We start from the raw sequence: 16,975 nt of genomic DNA, 5'->3' as shown, positions 1-16,975 counted from the left end.
GAAATATTCAAAACTCTACAGAGTTTTGGAAGCAAGAGTATATAGTCCTTTTAGTTAAGTGAATGAAGAAAGAAAAAAGTAAACCAAATAAATGAAATTATTTTAAAAGCAAAACTCTCCACAATTTAATAAAAAAATGGAGGGAAATTACTGGAGGAAAATTTTGATTCCCAAGAGACTTATAAAATCATTAGCAAAATTCAACAGAACAAAAATATAAAACAAAACCAATCATGATAAAGCAAAATAATTCCAATCCTACTTCAAATGAATAGGTACTTTATTGAAACCAATATAAATTTACTTAATACCTACTAGGTGCCTTGTTCTGTGATAGTTATTGAAGGAGATACAAAGACAAAAAACAAAAACAAAAAAGATCATCTCTGACTTCAAATTTCTTTTTTTTTTATTTAAGGCAATGGGGTTAAGTGACTTGCCAAAGGTCACACAGCTAAGCAATTATTAAGTGTCTGAGGCCAGATCTGAACTCAGGTACTCCTGACTCCAGGGCCAGTGTTCTATCCACTGCACCACCTAGCTGCCCCCTTGACTTCAAATTTCTTAAGAAAAAAAGCAAGATAGAAGGATATTTCATAAATAATTTTAGAAGTAAACATAAGTGATCCTATCAGTTCCAATAAATTCAGTTATCACCTCTAAGCAGATAACTCCCAAATTAATACATTTAGCCTTAATCTTTCTTCTGAGTTCTTATCCCATATTCCCTACTTTCTAATAAATATGCCTATCCTGATGTCCCATAGGCATCTCATATTCAATATATTCAAAAATGAATACAATCTTCCCCCCAACTCTTCACCCATTAATATCTTCCCTATTTTCATCAAAGGCATAACCATCATTCTGGTCACCCAGAAATCAATCTCAGTTTTTCACTCTCCTTCACTCCTCTCATATCAAAAGAATTGCTAAGTCTAATTGAGCAATTAGACCACACCCATCTTCATCCTTTTTGATATACTCACATGGGTCATCATCATAATTCAGTCTTTTATTACATCTCACCTAAATGTTTGAAGAAACCTCCAAATTAGATTCCCTTACTTTTTAAATTTCTTATCCATCCTCAAAAAAACTGTCTCATTGATGTTCCTAAAGTATAGGACAGAAAAATCTCACTCTCCTATTCAAGAAATTTCAGTGACCTTTTTAATTTATTAGATAAAAAAACCTTCAAAACTGGATCCAGACTACCTCTTCAGACTCACTGAATAGTCCCCTTCAAACTATCTACATTCCAGCATTAACCAGTTTACTTACTGTTTTCCATATGTAATAGTCTACCTCATCTCCATATTTGGAACAGATTGTCCTCTAGGAATAGAATGCATCCCTTCCCTATCTTCTACTTTTATCATCACTAGTTTTCTTCAAAGCACAGTATAGATGCCATTGCATATCCAAGGCCTATTTTTATTCCTAGAAATATTAGAATCCTTCTGTCTCCAATCACTTTGAATGTATGTTGTGTAAATGTTAAATTTTCTTATCTATTTACATATTGCTTACTTCCAATAGAATGAAAACCCTTTGTGGAAAAGGATGTGTTTTATTTATCTTTTTGTACTCTCAGCCTTTAGCCACTAGCATATAATTAATTACTTCTTTATAAATCTTTGCTCAATGATTTTGCGTGAACAAAAGAAAAGGGGAAAACACACAAAAATGATCCAATGGACCATAGCAATTCAGAAAAGAGAAAAATTATTTTCAAATGAGTGAGTATCTTCATAGAGGAGTCCTTTAAGTGAACTTTGAAGAAAGAATATTAAGTCAATAAGTTGAAAATGGTATAGAATTTTAAATTCAAAGAAGAGAGAATAACATGGGCAAATGTATCAAAATGTGAAAATCTAAGATGTGATCTTAGAATGGTAAAGACTTTGGTTTGATCATAACTCAAAATACAAAGCAAAAATTATTGTGTAATAAAGGTGGAGAGGTAATTTGACAATACAAAATTTTTCCTGTAAGTCTGAGAAAATCAGTGAAGGTTTTTCAATAAATAAGTGGTATATACGATCAGATCTGTGCCTATGGAAAATTAGTAGTACTGTGTTAGACGAAGCAAGATATAAGCAATACCAGTCTGGTTTAAGATGATAGCATTGAGCATGGAAAAAGAAAATAGATATGAGAATACCTAATATAACAACAACCATGCCATGAAGTGTAAAAATAGGCCTGTGGCCTTTGACAAGCTAGAAGAAACAAAGAATAATAAAATCAGAACATGCCACTGTGCTTTATATGGAAGGTGTTTCTGGGTTTTGTTTTTAGTGTAAATATGGCTAGAAAAAAATATACAGATTTTCTTTCTTTGCCACTAAATTAAATAGAATTTTCACAGGATACATAGATAATAGAAATAATTATTTAGCTACTAAATAAACTAAGAAAAACAATAGTTCCATTATTAAATTTATGAGAAATTATCATATGATGGTTGTTAAAGAAGTCACAGATTTCCAAATTTCATTTTAAAATATATGATTATCAAAAATCAAATACCTAGATTTATTCTTTGGTGGAATTGACTATATAATTTTCTCTAAAAGAAAATGATATTATCAAAGACAATATTCAGAAAAGATGAATACTATCAAAGAGCATGTTCAAAGAGTATTTACCCTAGGATAAATAAGTAATTGGGAAGGTGCCATGAATTTTCAAGTTATGTATTAAATATATGCATACATATACAAAATCAAATCTCAAAGGCTCATGAATGAACATAAAATTCAACTGGAAGAATTTAGAGAGATGGCTTTTAAAAAGAGTGAAAAAAGGAAATGACTTCAGAAAATACAGAGAAGTTATAAAAACTTTAATATCTTTCCAAACATTGGAACAAGAATTTGTGAAAATCAAATTCTAACAGTCTAATTAAATGTCCTTCCAGACAATGACAAGTCTTACAAATGGAGAGAAGCAAAAGAAGTAATAGATCTCAACTTGATTCTGTCCTTCACAGCATATTCATTAAGAAGATGGTAAAATATGTTTTAAACCACATGAAGTTGAAGTGGGTGTTCACAACTAGAAAGATGAATAATTTTTATTTATGTGTTTATCTTGAACTTTTATCACCTCATCAAAGTCTATTCCTGGAAATGACACTGCTGCATATTTATATTAATGACATGAATGTGGAAAAAAGAAGGCATAGTCATCAAGTTCACACACACCAATTAAGAACCTTGAATTTCTCATTGAAGGGAAAACATTAAATTCAAAATGACAAAGAGGTTAGAGAAATGATCTTCCTTACATATGAAAAAGGTTAACTGTGACAAGGCAGATTATACAAATAAAAAATGAGTGATGGCTCTCTTGGGAAAAGCAGAGCAGAAAATAATCAGAACTAAAATGATATACAAAACTCATGGATAATCATTTGTTATTTTTAAAGTAAATTCTTTATTCTATTTTATTTTTTAAACATATTGGGGAAACTTGATGAATAAAATAAAGAGTAACAAAAGAACTAAAATAAGGTCTTGAAACAGTTCTATTTATAAAGTCAATTATTACTGTGAAAAGAACAATACTGATGCCATGCAAGATGGAAGAATATAATTAGAATGGGAAAAGTTGTCTAGATTTCCTCTATTATCAGATGTACCATAATAGTTCAAGCTTAAAATTTCCATAAGAGATATTACTTAAATTAGTAATAATTTTTTAAATGATTTAAGTACAATTGAGTGTGAAAATAATAAAATGGCCATGGTCTAAGTCAGTTTGGAACTCCTATTTCTAGGATTCTACTTTTTCAAGTTAACAGATTTTATCTCTCTGAACATTTATATTCAAAATTGTAAGATTATGTTTAAAGGAAGAAATGAAATAATTTTTAAAATAAGTTTAAAAAATCAGAAGATTGTAAACAAAACAGACAAATTTGAGAAAAACAATTTTTAGGGTTCTGAAACTCTTGCATGAGTTGCAGGAGACTAGAATATGGCAAAATAATACCTCTTCATGAAGAACTCATTTCTTTCCCATTCTCTATCTTGACCTGTGAATAGAATTGCCCTATAAATGATATTATTTTCTCTTAACTTAATAGGATTAAAATTTCATCAAGATTAATTTTAAAGTATTATAACTGACTCAGAAATCATCATTACTAATAGATGAGTAAAGACTTACATTGTTGCTGTTGTTATTTGTTGTTTGTCCTTCATTCTTGAAGATGACCTGAGCATCAGGAAGGGGATGCCATGTCTTGCATGAGAATTGAATTTAAGTGATGGAGAGCTGTATATAGCTGAGTATTTCTTTCTTCTCCAGAGGCATCTGAGTTCAGTGGCATAATATAGATCAGAACAACTGGACACACCTCATATGCAGGGGGAAGATTTTGACCTTTTTAAGTTAAGGTCATTCTATAGTAAATTAAGACCCAGAGAGAGAAAGATTTGTCTTAAGATCTTGCAGCCACTTGGTAAGTAGCTCTATTACTTAAACAACTAACATTAAGAATTTATTAAGTGTCGAGTATGTAATAGGCACTATTCTAGGCACAAAGGAATAAAAAGACAAAAAGACCCTAAATAGTTTGGTCTGCCCTCAAGAAAAAAGATAGAAGAGAATAAGATTGGAGAAAACTGGAAAGGTTAAAAAGGGGTTAGCTTATGAAGGGTTTTGAATTGTCAAGCAGAACATTTTCTATTTTATACTAAAAACAATAAGCCACTGTACTATATTAAGCAGTGATAGGATTTACATAAGATAAGGAGTTTGCTACAGTATTCCAGCAATCCAAATTACAAGTATACAGCCAGGACAGCATTGGTAGCATAAGGAGTGACTTTTAGAACCCTGAACAGCAATGAGATAAGGATTCATCCTAAAGTCATGTGGCATCTGAATGTGAGCTTGTTCAATGTTTCATAGGAACTGAGTCAAAATTGTGCACAAGCTGTTGGTAGGAAATACTTGTATATTTGTTCTTACTATATATAGCCAATAGGGGTGTTAAGTCAATGAGGGTAGAGAAAATACACTCTACCCACAAAAATCCCTCTAGATGCCTAGGGGACTTTGTGGAAAAGATGCTTCAGTCAGGCTCTAGAAAAGGATGGAGACAATACTCCTTAAGTTTTTCTAAGGTAACTAAGTCACTATGTGAACTTGAGCTAATCGTTTTATTCCGTTAGTCTTGGACAAAATGATCTTCCTACACTAACATTTATTCAATATAATTCTATGTTTAATTCACTCTTCATAGTAGGCCTAGTCCAATGATTTTGACTTCCTTTCCAGAGTTTAGAATCAATAGACCTTTTTCCTCATTCAGGAAACAATAGACTATGAGTTAATATAAAACAATGTCAATTTGATAGCTGCCTAATGCATAGTCCTTTCTGGGTAATATGAATCCCTTTATTTAATCACCTAACTATAGTTTAGAACCTTGAGGAATTTAAATTAATGCTAATGATTTCAGGTATCTTCATAGGCCAGTTGAGGAAATCTTGTTCAGGAGTTTTTCACTGTTCATTAAATTACATAAATTCTGGAAGCTCTCTGTGTGTATATCTAACCATGATTGGAGATACAAATACCAGAAAAATAAATAGGAAAATGAAAGTGTTTTTTTCTCCTTTCCCCATATTATTCCCATAAAGTGATGGTTCCACACATCTTTTGTCATGATCTGAGGAAGAACATGTTCTCCCACTTCAATGGTCTACTCTCTTTATACTGGACCCAACTGTCAAGACTCTCTTATTGAGGCCAAGTGCACTGAAAGTCTATTTGCTCCATGTAATTAGTTAGCTGCTGAGAGGATTAGCTAATGTGTTCTATCAAGTTGGAAAAGAAAATAAATAAATGATTAGAAAAACAAAAGAATTTTTGTCAAAGGGAAGCCTATCTTTGAAATCTGATAAAAAAAATCTATTGGGGGAAGGGTGAGATGTCTTTTAAAAATTAAACTCAAGTGATGATATATCTCCATAGAAAAGGTAAAAGAAAAGAGTGTCAGCTTCACTTGTTTCAAAAGTGAGGAGAGCTGTCACTTCCCTACTAGCAGTTGCCTGGGGCAGGAAAATAGTAGGGGCAGCAAAATGTTAAGTGACTCTTTATTGTGAGAGAGAGTGTAGGCAATCAGGGGCAGACATTCCATTTTGCCTCAGGCAGGAAAAACCCTTGAGCCAGTTTTTCTAATTAGAAATAGTTTCTCAAATGACAATCAACTCAATCTGCTTATCAGGAGAATGAAATCTCTCAAGTCCAAAATGTTCCAATATCAAATAGTTTTTAAAAATAGATACCCCAAAAGAAAGAGACCCTATAAATAGAATTGAAATAATAGAATAATCTTTCATTGACATGACTGTTAAATATATAGATAGCCATGGACTTTAAGTTGATCTCATTGTATTTACATTATAAATCTAATGATTCTTTTTTGCTGAATTTAAAAATCTAGGTGATCAGCATCAGAAATTTAGCTGTAAATTGAATGAAAATAAGTGAGTTGTTGCTCTGTCACTGTGGAGAAAGTTTCATCTGAGTAGGAGAAAAAGAAGAACCTGCTATATACATGAAAACTGAATATGTAAATATGGAATATGTCTCCATAACTATTTGGAAAAAAGAAATCTGAAAATTTCTTTATTGCTTCTCTCTCTCCCTACTTCAGTCTCGTTAGTAAAATATATTCAACAAACATCCAATTCTATGGGGTAAACATTCTTGCAAATGATGCCTTTTATCCCACTCTTATGGATCCCAGAGCTAATATTAAGTGGTTGAAAAATCTTTCCAAAGAAGTAGTCACCTAACATTATCCATTAAGATTACTGAGTGCAAAGTTTTCCTTTAAAAGTCTGCTACAGACCTATGGTTCTAGCTGCCTGATAGATATTTATTGTTGCTCAGTCATTTCAATCATGTTCAACTCTTAGTTTGGGGTTTTCTTAGCAAAGATACTGGAGTCATTTGCCATTTCCTTCTCCAGGTCATTTTACAGAAGAGGAAACTAAGGAAAAAAGGGTCAAAAAGCAAGTCTTTGTCTGAAGTCAAATTTGAACTCAGGAAGATCTTCCTGACTCCAGACCTGCCCTCTATCCCCTGTACCACTTAGCTGCCCCTGATGGAGTTCAGCTAACTCCATGTGGATATGTTGCCAGCTCCTCCAACTCAATAGCTAAATTTGATTCACTATCTCTTCTCCTAAACTTGATCTTTATTTAGATTTAATGGAAAGTTAGATATCTATTTCTGTTTAAGTCTTCTGGGGCAGCTAAGCAATGCAATGGATAGAGCACTGGCCCTGAAGTCAGGAGGACCTGAGTTCAAATTTGACTTTAGACACGTAATACTTTACTTAGCTGAGTGAACTTAGGCAAGTCATTTATTGACTTGACAAAAAAATTTTTTAAAAATCTCCAAATATTTCACAAAAATATTAGTTTGACACCTTGAAGTTATCTTATCTCCCTGTCCTTTATCCCCAAAATATATTCAGTCAACAGAATCTACAAATTTGACCCTTGTCTCTTGTATCATACCTCTCTACCTTCTATTCTTACTACTACTACTACTACTACTACTAATACTACTACTACTACTTAGATTACTTTACTGACCTCTTGCCTCAACTACTTCTGCTTCCTAAACACTTTCCTCTGGCTCATGTCTTTCTACTCCAATCCATCCTATGCACATATACAAAATTAATTCTAAGTATAAAAGTCTGTACATGTCTTTCCTTACTTAAAAAGCATTAAGAGTTTCACACTGTTTCCAGAAACAAAGGTCAAACTTGTATTTAGCCTAACCCTTTAAAAACTAATACCAATGTATCTTTCCAGATTTATCTTATTTACACTCCTCAGCTACTCAATATCAGAACTAAACCAGATCTTGACAAATAGTTTTCATATGTCTGACCCAGAGACATAATTTCTAATCATATTATTCTTAAAATAATTACTAACAACAAAGTCACATTTTATCAAATAATAAGTCTTGCTCTGGTCCCACAAGCAGACTTCTCAAACAATACCAATTCTATTCTCTCTCTTAAAACAACGTGAATCTATATAATCCTATTCCTGGGGTCTTATCTCACCAATGATATGGAATTTTATCATCATTTCTTCATCCAAGTTAAGAAAAATCTCCTATTTTATATACGTAATTCTTCTGAGGACCAGCTTCTGTAGGAGTGAGAACACAGTTGTCCCTGGAACTAAAGTAATGAAAGGACAACCATGTCTTCTTGTTCATTAATGGATTGATTGGCTCACTGATGAACCCTGACCTAAAACATCAGTGGAGCCAGAGGTGTGTGGGAAACTTTCTGATAAGAATAAATATCATAAATTTAATCAGGGAAGCTATGCAGCTGGGTTTCATCTGACTTGTCATGTTTGAGATAAGTTTTGTTATAAAAGTCTAGATATTCAACAATAAAGACAAGGGATTGTTTTCACAACATTAAGTGTTGGTGACTTTCATGACATCTAAGTGTTCATGTAATATCTCTTCAACCTGGCTCTCAATCAATGTATGGACACATACCTTGTTGTTGCAGGCGATATGATACTTGAAAACAGGTTTACAAAGCAAGTACTGATGAATAAGGAACAAACTAAAGAGATTAATGTGAAGTACCACATATAGAAGTTGTAAGGTAGACCCAAACACATCTTATCTGGTAGCAGAAATTAATCCACTGGAAATATGAAAAAGATGTACACAGTATGGCAAGGGGTACTTGATAGAAAATGTTATTGAGTTCTAAAATGCCATGAGATATTCAGGCTTTTTTTGCTCCCCTTGACTTATGTTTCAGCAATATTAGTATCCTCAATGGTCCCTAACCCTGCAATTTCTTGTTTCCACTGTAAAATAATTTTAGCTTTAATTTCTCTATGAGAGAAAGGAAATTTTTTAAATAGAAATTTGCAGTTCCCTTATAAATCGCTGTGCCTAGTTAAAGGAATTAAAACCATGGACTGGTCAACTTAAAATATTGAAATGTTAGGGGACCACTTAGTTACCAAAACAATCAGTTTAAATCAACCCCTAAGTGTTTAATAAATCATCCACATCTTTACATATATTAAGATTTTCCTTTTGTCATGATTCTATGGTTGACCTCCCTGAATAATACATGGAATGTTAAAGTGTTCCTCTGAAAGATTTCTACAGATTTGTATTACCTCAGCATGTAATGGGGCAATTCTACTTTAACCTACAATACACAGGTTTTAGATTATCCCATGTATCATTCAGACATCTTAATATGGATCTTGATTTTCAATTCTAAACAATATTGGCTAAAGTTCTTATCAAAATCCTTTGTCCAAAGCAGGAACAGACAGGGACATAGCAGTTTTCAGGAAGGATAGCTTAAACACATAAACCAAAATGAGGTTTTCTTTTTATATTGAGATACTATATTTTACTAAGTAATTGTACTTTTCTCTAAAATTCTTTTCACATTTTATTTATGCCAATCAATCAAGCCATTTCCCAATAAAACATATTCCACTTGCCCTATTTAGTTCCCCCAAAATGAAGCAAATAATTAATTTATAAACATAATTTTCATAATTCCTGCTTAGATAGTGTTTTGTGAAGGTTAGCAATTCAATCCTAAGGTTAAATTACTGGTTTTAACTGTATACTGTCAGCAAAAAATTACCTTGGATAAATGAGATAATTTACTAGTTTTCAACAAGCTGCTATTTCCACTCAACATTAAGTGATAAAGAATACTTCTATCACATTAAGGAAGGAAAAGCCTGCAAATCATTTGACCTTGTCACTTAATCTAGGTATCTCTGAGGTTCCTTTCCAATGCCAATTTCAACATTCTGGCAGAAATTTGATCTCTTGACATTTCATTTCTAATCATACAATTCACCATTTTATTCTTTACATGCTCAAGCAAAACTCTTTACTTCAAATCTATTTATCTCAATTAAATACTGAAGAATGTGTTTATTATGAACTTTTCCTCTGCTACTCCAACTTCAGACATTTATCTGTTTTTCCAATAACCTATGTAGACACATAGGCTCTGGGCTCACTCTCTCAAACTCACTTAATACCTGAGAATTAGGTCTCAAGAGTTAGTTGCTTTTTCTCCTCTCAGGCTCTTCTCAACCTGAATAATTGTGGATTTTTTTTAAAGCAGCTAGATTGGTATAGTGGATAGATGACAGTCCTGGGGTCAGGAAAACTCATCTTCCTGAATTCACATCTGTCTTCAAACATGTATTGGCTGTGTGATCCTGCTTGCCTCATCTGTAAAATGAACTAGAGAAGGAAATGGCAATCACTCCCATATCTTTGCCAAGAAAACCCCAAAGGGGATCATGAGGAGTTAGACACAACTAAAATAAACAATTACTCTCAAACCCCAACCTGTTGAATTATCCCCAGTATCAATGAACAGTTACTCTCTACAATATAATCGATGATTACTACCCAATAACAACTATGTCTTCAGTTCCACTGAAAATTATATCAATTAGTTTTGTAAAGGGACATTTACTGAGAAGATTTACCAAGACCCAAAGAAATGGGGGGGGGGGGGGGCAGAAGGGGAGGAAAGAATCACTCAACTATGAAGTATGCTCTCTTCAGCTACCTTGGTCACTGGGGAGAAGGGGCTTAACTTAAAGTGACTTCTACAAACATTCCTCCCACCAAATTCACTCGTGAGTATGGTATAGCCAATGAATGAAATGTTTCCTTGCTCATAGGATGTAGTGTCTCATTTACTGAGTTTATTCCTAATGGATAAGCCAGTTAAACTATTCCTTAGGACTGATTCTTCCTCAGGATCAGGTGTCAGACCTCTAATCTTTACACCTCTAGTGGTTCTTCTGACTTTTTAAAGATAACAAAGTTGTACACCTGTTTGCTTTTTTTTCATCTCTAATACTCATTCATCTAAAATCAATTAAAGAATAAACACAAAAAAGGTGACCTTGGGTTGAAAACCACATCTCAGATAAGGACCAGAGGACTCTACCCAGATAAGAAATGGATAGCACCATTGCTTATTTGTTTTGGGGTGGTTTTTTTTTTGGCAAGGCAATGGTATTAAGTGACTTAACCAAGGTCACACAGTTAAGTAAGTATTAAGTGTCTGAGGGTAGATTTGAGCTCATATCCTCCTGATTCTAGGGCTGGTGCTCTATGCACCACACCACCTGGCTACTCCTATTTCTGCTTACTTTGAAAGAGATAGCTATTTTATATGCATACTCAGTTCAGGCTGGGCAGTCAATTGAAAAACTTTTCTTCATTATAGAGAAAAGGTACAGAAAATAGTCACAGATTAGCTATACACTCTTAATCAAGGGAAAGGCCTAACCACTTTATATAAATATGCTTTCTATAAATATGACTTCCATGTGTATATTCAACAGGCAAAAAGAACTCTGAACATTTTCCAAGAACTGGGCCTCCAATGCCTGGGCCCATGTTAAAAATAATTAATCTAAGATTAAATCTTTTTAATTCTTCTGTCAAGAATGAATAATAAGGGGGCAGCTAGGTGGCAGCTAGGTGGCACAGTGGATAAAGCACCGGCCCTGGAGTCAGGAATACCTGGGTTCAAATCCGGTCTCAGACACTTAATAATTACCTAGCTGTGTGGCCTTGGGCAAGCCACTTAACCCCATTTGCCTTGCAAAACAAATGTAAAAAAAAAGAATGAATAATAAGACTAAGATTATTCATGTCAAGTTTAAACAATAGAAGCAAGAATAATCATGAAATTACCTCTCTGATAATGGGGATCTAGCTCCATTGTAAAACTAGAATTGATGTTGATCCCCCAATGAAGATAATACACTCCTTTCTTCTGGCTTTTCCTAGCTGCTATTTAATATCTTGCTCTCTGTGGTAATGTCACAGGCACAATTTCTAATCCAGAGAAACCCCAGGAGGTAGGATATAGATGGTGCAGCAGTTATTGTAGGCAAGTGGCCAGAGGAAGGCAGCATGCACTCAGAGGTCCCACTGTCATTGCAAGCAAATCCTTCCTTAGTAATTCTATTTATTTCTCCATTTCTTTTGTTGTCCTCTGGTTTCTTTCCAGTCTCATTATTTCTAGCCTCAAAATAAAAGCTCTTTTTCAGAGTTCATTCAACAAGAAGAAGAATAAAGAAAAAGAAAAAGGAAGAGAAGCAAAGAAATGAGGGAAAAGCGATAAGAGAAAGAGATGAGGAGTAGTGAAAGGAAGTGAGGAGAATATACTTTGAGCTTGTTTAACTTAGAGAGAGCTGGGAAGGGTTCAAGACTTATTCTATAAATCAGCCAATCATACTACCTTGGGTAAAGAGTACATTTAAGAAAAGGTCAGAGAAGTTCTTTCTTAGTCCTAGCTTGAAGAAGAGGATTAATGTTTATGATTCTCTGAATCTACTAAAGGGCTATTTATGTCCATAGTAGATGCTATCACCTAAGGGGTTTGTTTACTTTACTAGAGCTTCTGCAAGAGTGATGGAGGAACAACATATTGGATGCAACACGGTAAGCACCCAAGGCCTTGGCATCTTATGTTTGTTTTGGCTTTTTTAATCTGGTGGCTAAAATTCTAGAGCCAGAAGGGTTGACTAGGTTGGAGAGCTTGGAAATATAGAATATGAATGGCAAAAAAGAAGCTACTTGAAAAGAGGGAAATTATGTCAAATAATGAAGTAGGGAAGAAGAGGGAAACTATTTAGGTTGAGGTGCCTTCAAGGTCTTAGACTAGAGAGAAGAAAGGGGAATAATTTGGAACAGACACTTGCTAGTGCAACCAGAATCTAGTTGGATTAAAGACAGAACCTGGACTGCCTTGTCAATGGGGCTGAATTAGATGGTACAAACACATGATCTTTTTATACTCCACAGTCCAGATAGTTTAACTTTGTGACTTTGTAGGAATACAGTAGTAAAAGACAGTTCTAACACCAACTATCATGTTGACTGCTGATGAAAGAGAGGAAGAATTTTTATCCAACTCACTTATTTATATTAAATTGACTTTCTGCTTTCTAAAATCTGACCAAAGGGAGTTTGAGAAGTAGCTAAAGTCACAGTCAGTCCTTCTCTGGAAACTCTGACGAAGTAATAACCAGTCTACCTAATGGATGGTATAAAAATACTAATAAATAATAGCTTCTCTACTACTAGAAAAAAATTAGGAAAGTTTCTTAATAATGAACTTTATCACCAAGTAAAATTGCCTTATCCCTGTCAGGAGCAATGCTGGCATCCCTGATGGGTAACTTACATTTAACTGGCAACATTCTGGGCTACTTATATTAACTGCAACAGTCAGAACAGCTTGAATTTCAATAAAATGTGCATTAAATGACTGAGTTAATTTAACCTCATTAATCCTCAGCCCAACAGAACTGTTAGAATCCTTACCAGAGGCATGTGCACCATCCATAACATAAACATGCCCCTGTAGGAAAATGACACCCAAAATGTACCACAATGAAAGCTCCTGAGTTGTCACTGAGGGGTAAATAGCTACATAATTGCCACAACCTAAATCTAGTGGCACTCCATGATTCACTTATCTTCTGGAGTCTTGATAACAGTGGAAACAGTTATCCAGTATTGGATCCCTCCCAGACCTCTCTTGGAACTTTGCTGCCTATTGAAACGATAGACTGCAATCCATCAAAGAGCTTGATTCTAATATCAAATGTATTAGCTTGAATAGTTGCCTTTTTATTTCACAATGAATAAGGGTATATTTATTACAAATTCAAAACTAGTATAACTTAACTCAGTTGAATTAGAACTTAAGTCAGCAATTTTACACATATGCCTCTTGCACCTTCCACACAGTCTGGGCTAATTATAGAAACAACAGCAGCATTTGATTGAAAACTATCCAAAAAAAATCTGAAAATAAATCTGCTTCCTGAAAATTTTAATGTAAACTTTTGCAATGTTGAGATACTTGGTGAAACGAAACATCTTGCTTTCAATTTGAGAGAAGGTCTGTGACACTGATTTCATCTGAATTCTGGATTTGACTCTTTTCAGAATATGTTTTATACCTTCTAGACAGAGTTTTTTGATATAGACTAACTAGAAAAAAATGACAATTAGATGGCACAGTGAACAGAGTTATGGACTTTGAATCAGGAAGGCTCCTCTTCCTAAGTTCAAATCTAACCTCAAATACTTAAAAGTTATATGACCCTAATCAAGTCATTCAATGCTGTTTGCCTCAGTTTCCTCATCTGTCAAATGAGCTGGAGAAGGAAATGACAAATCACTCTACTATCTTTGCTCAGAAAATCCCCAAATGAAGTTTTGTGAGCTAGACTGAAAAATGGCCTCTGATAGAGCTTTCAAAGAATTCTACAGGGGATCTATCTAATGTTTTCATAGTCTTCCCCTAAACATTTGAATATTGTATACTACCAATGACAAAATGACTTGTGTACCACCCAGACATCTGCTTCACCTTGACAATTTCCTTTTTTGCTTATATAGTTGGCAAACATCTTTTATGCTACTTTTTCCTATAGCTTGTTTCATTGCTAATTGCCACAGCCAATTAATTTCTACATGCATTCATTGTCTTTTTTGGTGAATTATCTATAAATTGAAAATAATATGTCTTCCTACTTCACACAGTGTTATGGTAATCAATAAAGATAATCTACATTAAATATATGATTTTATTAAAATTAAATTGCAAGCTAAAATTAAAATGCAAGTGATTTAGTATCTTTTATAATTTTTTAAATTACTTTATAAATGGAGGTAGAGAGAAAACAGTCATGATTAGTGCTATGGAAAAATATCTGAGAAGAAATGGAAATGATAATTGGCTCCACAGATCTGCTGAAAACTCCTCAGTCATTACTCATTCAAATGATTATTTGAATTATATCACATATATTACAGCAGATGGCATGTCTACAAAAAAGAAAAAAAGTTTCTTTTCTTTAACTAGGATTAACCTAGTTAAATTAATCAGTTGATTACAAATAAATAGTCATAATAATGCACCCACAAAATTGGAGGAAATTATTAAAGATCAGTTCTAGAAAGTTTTTAAAAGAAACTGATATATTCAATCATTGCTTATGGTCTTCAAAACTTGTAGAATATTTCTGCGAAGTATTCCAACAGGAAAAGGAGAAGTCCTAAGCATGCTAAGTTAGATGCCATCTGGAGAATTACTAAGAAAGATATGAACAAGTCAAAATTAGAAAAAGAAATTACCAAAATAATTCTGACCTAACAATTGCATTGTTTGGAATGTACCAAGGATATATTATTGAAAAAGGAGGAGATTATATGTTCAAAGATTATCAGAGAAGCATTTATGCACATTGAAAAATGAAATATAAAAGAGAAGTAAATATCCAACATATCCAACCAACCAAATATCCAACAACTCTTTCAAGTAGGAAGGTATCATTCCTATTTTATAGATGATTAACTCAAAAGATACTGAATGTGGGCATGAAGTCACTATGGCACATTAGCAATTAAAAAATACACAAGAGGAACAGCTTAAGTGGATAAATAATGAGATGTTAATATTTTGAGATATTATAATGCAGTTAATTACAACTGGAGAGATACAAAAAAAGACTCAACAGAATTTTATGGAATAATAAAAAAGAAAATAATTCAAAACCATAAAAATGGAGGATATTGTTGTCACATAAATAAGGCTGGATAGTCAAGCTTTTGAGGACTTGGAGTGGCTAAAATAACATTATAACACTCTATATATTAAAAATTAATTTATATGTAAATAGTCATCAAGTGATTTTATTTTATTTTCTTCTATTGATGCTAATGTTGTTTCTAATAAAAATTTACTTTTTAAAGATTCAAAACAATTGGTTTGTATTATTTTATGAGGCATTTGGTTAAAATAAAGTTGATGTCTCCCAATGTTAGATATCAAAAGATGCTGAAATCAAATTACAAAGGTTTCAGCTCAATTAAAATCTTGTCCTCTTCTACCAATCAGTACATTAAATTTACAATCTGGAAAATAACTTGGGAAAATTATCTCACTACATTATAATTTTAGATATTCTTTATAAGATTCTATTTTCCCAACTGGTAACTGAGCATATATGGGACATAGTTAAAAATGAAAACCAGATAATTCCTTTATTGTCCCACCTCAGTGGTTGAGTTGACATTTGCCAGATTATTAAGCTCTCGCTTTTTCATCCTTATTTTATCAATATGTACTTGTACTCAACAAGTAAAAATCTGTATTAGCTGCTCTCTATCTTTAGCCTCAGTGGAGTAGAACATAGACACAAAGCATCAGAAGGTCACTTCACTGTCCCTTTCCTAACTCTAAATAAAAACACAAATATTTGGTTCAATAAATATTTGCTTATATAGTTCAACTATATAACTAGCAACAACTAGCAAGTGGCAAGTGTCTGAGGCTGAATTTGAACTCCCATCTTCCTGACTCTAAGGCCAGTACTCTATCAACTGCACTAATCTGTACAATTGAAGGTAGAAAGTACCTACATTTATGTGATCATAGATTCATCAAAGTAGTTGGACATCATAGAGAGGAATACTGAGCCTGATGACTTATTAGGGTAATATATTTAGAAAGCAATAGAACAAATATTTATTGAACAAATATTTTTCTACAGAAAAGAAAAATTCCTTAATGTATGTGAAGCTACTTTATCATTGTAAATGAAGGGAATTAAAATATATTCTTACTATACTAGTCCCATTAGCTCTCTCTGACCAAGTAAAGTCTCTACTGGTGAACAATTGAAGTAGTTTTAATGTCTTATGCTTCCATATCCTGAAAGAGTAATCTCTCTCTGATAAAACAAGTTTCTTTAAAATATCTGAGACCAGCATAATTCAATTCCATTCTGGGATGACAGTTTGATTTTAAATTACTCTCCAACAAAATACAATTTTAGACCAAGAAACAATTTATGAAAAG

The 16,975-nt window shown here is 33.2% G+C and overlaps 1 long non-coding RNA gene across 2 annotated transcripts in view; it reads left to right on the top strand.

Moving 5' to 3' along the window:
• Nucleotides 1-12,371: 12,371 nt before the first annotated feature.
• Nucleotides 12,372-16,975, top strand: part of LOC141522742 (uncharacterized) — a 119,889-nt gene continuing 115,285 nt past the window's right edge. For both annotated transcript variants that reach the window (XR_012478246.1, XR_012478247.1), the window contains exon 1: nt 12,372-12,540. This is a non-coding gene — a long non-coding RNA (uncharacterized LOC141522742). The remainder of the gene's footprint in view (nt 12,541-16,975) is intronic.

The sequence above is a fragment of the Macrotis lagotis genome, chromosome 1, assembly GCF_037893015.1.
Source record: "Macrotis lagotis isolate mMagLag1 chromosome 1, bilby.v1.9.chrom.fasta, whole genome shotgun sequence".
Lineage (NCBI taxonomy): Eukaryota > Metazoa > Chordata > Mammalia > Peramelemorphia > Peramelidae > Macrotis > Macrotis lagotis.
This window is presented reverse-complemented; position numbering and strand designations above follow the sequence as displayed.